Below are 6,846 nucleotides of genomic sequence, written 5' to 3'. Positions count from 1 at the left end.
CCCTTGAATGAAACAATTTATCATTTTCTCTTTGTTCTGTAAAAGTGGGAACTGCGGATTCCTTCCTTGCTTGTGGGTTAGTGAGATTTGGAGCCTTAGAAAAATGTCATTCCACCACCTTCCTCTATCTAGTGAGAATCATACGCAAAGGGAACTTGACTTTAGAGCAATTGGAGTCGTCTTAGGAAAGGCTCCAGAAGACAGCAGAAGTTAAATACACACACACACACACACACACACACACACACACACACACACGGAGACATTTGGGGGACTTTTCCAAGAAAATCCTCAGACAAGTTAAGAGTAGACTGAGGAACACTCAAGATTTACTTCTTTCTCTCATTCACCTTGAAAATAGTGTTGAAAATAAGATAGAAAAAAATGTCAAAAATATTATTGAAAATCTGCTCGCAATATAGTACTGTTCGCTCTCAGAGATCACTTTTCCTAATCAAATATATATTTGCAAATTAATGGAGTCTAATTCAGCATAATTATTTCTTTATTTTATAAACAACTTGTTTTTTATGATTATAAAGTAATATACGATCTTAGATAATTTGGGAAATACAAGGCATTGAAATGTCCATAAATTATAGAGCCGAACTCTGACATTATTTTGATCTATTTTCTTTCCTATTTTTTATGCATTAGCAATTAGAGTAACATTTAAAATAACAAATGTTTTAGAAAGTGAGAATCATACAATCTGTGCAATGTAAATACATAGGTTAACATCTTAGTACCCGTTCTTTGAAACACAATTTTAATAGCTGCATATAATTTTATCATTCCCATATTTGCGGGGCATTCTGCTCATTTTCAATTTTTCCACTAATGTAAATAACACTGAAGTGAATATATTTGTACATAAGTAGCATCTATTTAAGTGTCATTGTACACCCATTGGAGAGAGGACAGTGGGCCACTGGATTGTATCTTCCCAACAACTCGGAAAGAAAAATTATTCAAGATTGTCAACATTATATAGATGGAGCTAAGCGAATGGGTTAATAAAAAGAAATAAAAATTATCCATAGCATCAAAGAAAATTATATGCATGTCTCCAAAACCACCCTCCTGGCCCTGGACTGAAGGTCTCATTCCCCAAGATGCTGGGGGTGCTGGCTACAGGCTGACAGCTCCCAGCTGAGTCTCTCAAGGACCTGCCCTCCGCCAAGGTCATGCCACCTTTTGGGAACAGGTCATATAGAATGACTCTGCTGTGGAGCTAAAGGTCAGGTCTTTTGACAGGCGACATCTCAGCTCCAAAGCGCCCTGTAGGCTCAGCTGAGGACTGCACTGCAAAGCATCTCAGTTCACGGGCTGCTTCCAACGCATCCTGTGACCCTTTCTCCCCACAGGTGTGACCTCAGTCAGCTTTTGACACACATCTAACCATGGACTCTGCTCTCCGGGGCCCTAGACTTGCCGCGGACCCCGGAGTTTTAGCCTCTGCAGCCTTCTGCTGTGTTTCTTCTTTGTTCTACCACCTGCAGACTTCCCTTCCTATCTTTTGAGCTCAGCTATATTTTGGAAGGTTATTTTGGCATATTTTGTCCAACGTTTCCACTTGTTTGTAGATGTAAGAGGAACCTGTGCTGGCTCAGTCCGTCAAGCTTCTAGAAACGAGTCTGCTTTTAAATGTTGAAATCTCCTTTGAGTCTGTGCTTCTATTGCTTCTCCATTATTCGGCCCTTCATCACATTTTCTATTTTGAGCCTCCAGATTTTCACAATTAACTTTCACTCCTTTTCTATTCTGAGGGACTTTTCCCTCTGTTTGCTTATCTCTTCCAAAACCTGTTTGTATTCATTCCCTTCAATAATATTTTTATTTTCCGACTTACACATGTATTTTATATATTTTATTTTACCTTTCCACTATTTAATTTTTGCTTTCAGCTATTAATCTTAATTTATGCTTGAATTTTTCATCTTAATTTTCTGTATTTTTATTTTAAACATCTTTATTGGAGTATACTTGCTTTACAATGGTGTGTTAGTTTCTGCTTTATAACAAAGTGAATCAGTTATACATATACATATATCCCCATATCTCCTCCCTCTTGCATCTCCCTCCTTCCCACCCTCCCTATCCCACCCCTCTAGGTGGTCACAAACCACCGAGCTGATCTCCCTGTGCTATGCGGCTGATTCCCACTAGCTACCTATTTTACGTTTGGTAGTGTATATATGTCCATGCCACTCTCTCACTTTGTCCCAGCTTACCCTTCCCCCTCCCCGTATTCTCAAGTCCATTCTCTAGTAGGTCTGCGTCTTTATTCCTGTCTTGACCCTAGGTTCTTCATGACCTTTTTTTTTTTTTTTTTTTTTTTTAGATTCAATATATATATGTGTTAGCATACGGTATTTCTTTTTCTCTTTCTGACTTACTTCACTCTGTATGATAGACTCTAGCTCCGTCCACCTCACTACAAATAACTCAATTTCGTTTCTTTTTATGGCTGAGTAATATTCCATTGTACATATGTGCCACATTTTCTTTATCCATTCATCTGTCAATGGACAGGTTGCTTCCATGTCCTGGCTATTGTAAATAGAGCTGCAATGAACATTGTGGTACATGACTCTTTTTGAATTATGGTTTTCTCAGGGTATATGCCCAGTAGTGGGATTTCTGGGTCATATGGTAGTTCTATTTTTAGTCTTTTAAGGAACCTTCATACTGTTCTCCATAGTGGCTGTATCAATTTACATTCCCACCAACAGTGCAAGAGGGTTCCCTTTTCTCCACACCCTCTCCAGCATTTATTGCTTGTACATTTTTTGATGATGGCCATTCTGACTGGTGTGAGGTTATACCTCACTGTAGTTTTGATTTTCATTTCTCTAATGATTAGTGACGTTGAGCATCCTTTCATGGGTTTGTTGGCAATCTGTATATCTTCTTTGGAGAAATGTCGATTTAAGTCTCCTGCCCATTTTTGGATTGGGTTGTTTGTTTTTTTGATATTGAGCTGCATGAGCTGCTTGAAATTTTTGGAGATTAATCCTTTGTCACTTGCTTCATTTGCAAATATTTTCTCCCATTCTGAGAGCTGTCTTTTCTTCTTGTTTATGGTTTCCTTTGCTGTACAAAAGCTTTTACGTTTCATTAGGTCCCATTTGTTTATTTTTGCTTTTATTTCCATTTCTATAGGAGGTGTGTCAAAAAGAATCTTGCTGTGATTTATGTCATAGAGTGTTCTGCCTATGTTTTCCTCTAAGAGATTTATAGTGTCTGGCCTTACATTTAGGTCTTTAATCCATTTTGAGTTTATTTTTCTGTATGGTGTTACGGAGTGTTCTCATTTCATTCTTTTACATGTAGCTGTCCAGTTTTCCTAGCACCATTTATTGAGGAGGCTGTCTTTTCTCCATTGTATATTCTTGCCTCCTTTATCAAACATAAGGTGACCATATATGTGTGGGTTTACCTCTGGGCTTTCTATCCTATTCCATTCATCTATATTTCTGTTTTTGTACCAGTATCATACTGTCTTGATTACTGTAGCTTTGCAGTATAGTCTGAAGTCAGGGAGCCTGATTCCTCCAGCTACGTTTTTCTTTCCCAACTTTGCTTTGGCTATGTGGGGTCTTTTGTGTTTCCATACAAATTGTGAAATTTTTTGTTCTAGTTCTGTGAAAAATGCCATTGGTAGTTTCATAGGGATTGCATTGGATCTGTAGATTGCTTTGGGTAGTAGAGTCATTTTCACAATGCTGATTCTTCCAATCCAAGAACATGGTATATCTCTCCATCTGTTTGTATCATCTTTAATTTCTTTCATCAGGGTATTATAGTTTTCTGCATACAGTTCTTTTGTCTCCTTCAGTAGGTTTATTCCTAGGTATTTTATTCTTTTTGTTGCAGTGGCAAATGGGAGTGTTTCCTTAATTTCTCTTTCAGATTTTTCATCATTAGTGTATAGGAATGCAAGAGATTTCTGTACATTAATTTTGTACCCTGCTACTTTACCAAATTCATTGATTAGCTCTATTTAGTTTTCTGGTAGCATCCTTAGGATTCTCTATGTATAGTATCAAGTCATCTGCAAACAGTGGAGTTTTACTTCTTCTTTTCCAATCTGGATTCCTTTTATTCCTTTTCCTACTCTGATTGCTGTGGCTAAAACTTCCTAAACTATGTTGAATAATAGTGGTGAGAGTGGGCAACTTGGTCTTGTTCCTGATCTTAGTGGAAACGGTTTCAGGTTTTCACCATTGAGAATGATGCTGGCTGTTGGTTGGTCAAATATGGCCTTTATTATGTTGAGGCAAGTTCCCTCTATGCCTACTTTCTGGAGGATTTTTATCATAAATGGGTGTTGAATTTTGTTCAAAGATTTTTCTGCATCTATTGAGATTATCATGCGGTTTTTATCCTTCAGTTTGTTAATATGGTGTATCACATTGATTGATTTGTGTATATTGAAGAATCCTTGCGTTCCTGGGATAAACCCCACTTGAGCAGGGTGTATGATCCTTTTAATGTGCTGTTGGATTCTGTTTGCTAGTATTTTGCTGAGGATTTTTGTATCTATGTTCATCAGTGATATTGGCCTGTAGTTTGCTTTTTGTGACATCTTTGTCTGGTTTCGGAATGAGGGTGATGGTGGCCTCGTAGAATGAGTTGGGGAGTGTTCCTCCCTCTGCTATATTTTGGAAGAGTTTGAGAAGGATAGGTGTTAGCTCTTCTCTAAATGTTTGATAGAATTTGCCTGTGAAGCCATCTGGTCCTGGGCTTTCGTTTGTTGGAAGATTTTTAATCACAGTTTCAATTGCAGTGCTTGTGATTTGTCTGTTTATATTTTCTATTTTTCCTGGTTCAGTCTTGGAAGGTTGTGCTTTTCTAAGAATTTGTCCATTTCTTCCACTTTGTCCATTTTATTGGCATATAGTTGCTTATAGTAATCTCTCATGATCCTTTGTATTTCTGCAGTGTCAGTTGTCACTCCTCCTTTTTCATTTCTATTTCTGTTGATTTGAGTCTTCTCCCTCTTTTTCTTGATGAGTCTGGCTAATGGTTTATCAATTTTGTTTATCTTCTCAAAGAACAAGCTTTTAGTTTTATTGATCTTTGCTATCATTTCCTTCATTTCTTTTTCATTTATTTCTGTTCTGATCATTATGATGTCTTTCCTTCTGCTAACTTTGGGGTTTCTTTAATTCTTCTTTCTCTAATTGCTTTAGGTGTAAGGTTAGGTTGTTTAGTTGAGATTTTTCTTGTTTCTTGAGGTAGGGCTGTATTGCTATAAACTTCCCTCTTAGAACTGCTTTTGTTGCATCCCATAGGTTTTGAGTTGTCATGTTTCACTGTCATTTGTTTCTAGGTATTTTTTGATTTCCTCTTTGATTTCTTCAGTGATCTCTTGGTTATTTAGTAGTGTATTGTTTAGCCTCCCTGTGTTTGTATTTTTTACAGTTTTTTTCCTGTAATTGATATCTAGCCTCATAGCGTTGTGGTCGGAAAAGATACTTGATATGATTTCAATTTTCTTAAATTTCCCAAGGCTTGATTTGTGACCCAGGTTATGATCTATCCTGGAGAATGTTCCATGAGCACTTGAGAAGAAAGTGTATTCTGTTGTTTTTGGATGGAACATATTATAAATATCAATTAAGTCCATCTTGTTTAATGTGTCCTTTAAAGCTTGTGTTTCCTTATTTATTTTCATTGTGGATGATCTGTCCATTGGTGAAAGTGGGGTGTTAAAGTCCCCTACTATGATTGTGTTACTGTCGATTTCCCCTTTTATGGTTGTTAGCATTTCCTTATGAATTGAGGTGCTCTTATGTTGGGTGCATAAATATTTACAATTGTTATATCTCCTCCTTGGATTGATCCCTTGATCATTATGTAGTATCCTTCTTTGTCTCTTGTAATGGTCTTTATTTTAAAGTCTATTTTGTCTGATATGAGAATTGCTACTCCAGCTTCCTTTTGATTTCCATTTGCATGGAATATCTTTTTCCATCCCCTCACTTTCAGTCTGTATGTGTCCCTAGGTCTGAAGTGGGTCTCTTGTAGACAGCATATATATGGGTCATGTTTTTGTATCCATTCAGCCAGTCTATGTCTTTTGGTAGGAGCATTTAATCCATTTACATTTTAGGTAATTATCAATATGTATGTTCTTATTACCATTTTGTTAATTGTTTGGGGTTTGTTTTTGTAGGTCTTTTCCTTCTCTTGTGTTTCCTGCCTAGAGAAGTTCCTTTAGCATTTGTTGTAAAGCTGGTTTGGTGGTGCTGAATTCTCCTAGGTTTTGCTTGTCAGTAAAGGTTTTAATTTCTCTGTCGAATCTGAATGAGATCCTTGCTGGGTAGAGTAATCTTGTTTGTAGGTTTTTCCCTTTCATCATTTTAAGTATGTCCTGCCACTCCCTTCTGTCTTGCAGAGTTTCTGCTGAAAGATCAGCTGTTAACTTTATGGGGATTTCCTTGTATGTTATTTGTTGCTTTTCCCTTGCTGCTTTTTTTTTCTTTGTATTTAATTTTTGATAGTTTGATTAATATGTGTCTTGGCATGTTTCTCTTTGGATTTATCCTGTATGCGACTCTCTGCACTTCTTGGATTTGACTGACCATTTCGTTTCCCATATTAGGGAAGTTTTCAACTATAATCCCTTCAAATATTTTCTCAGTCCCTTTCTTTTTCTCTTCTTCTTCTGGGACCCCTATAATTCAAATGTTGGTACATTTAATGTTGTCCCAGAGGTCTCTGAACCTGTCCTCAATTCTTTTCATTCTTTTTTCTTTATTCTGCTCTGTGGTAGTTATTTCCACTATTTTATGTTCCAGGTCACTTATCTGTTCTTCTGCCTCAGTTATTCTGCTA

The sequence above is a fragment of the Balaenoptera physalus genome (assembly GCF_965194825.1).
Source record: "Balaenoptera physalus genome assembly, chromosome: 18".
NCBI classification, from domain to species: domain Eukaryota; kingdom Metazoa; phylum Chordata; class Mammalia; order Artiodactyla; family Balaenopteridae; genus Balaenoptera; species Balaenoptera physalus.
This window is presented reverse-complemented; position numbering follows the sequence as displayed.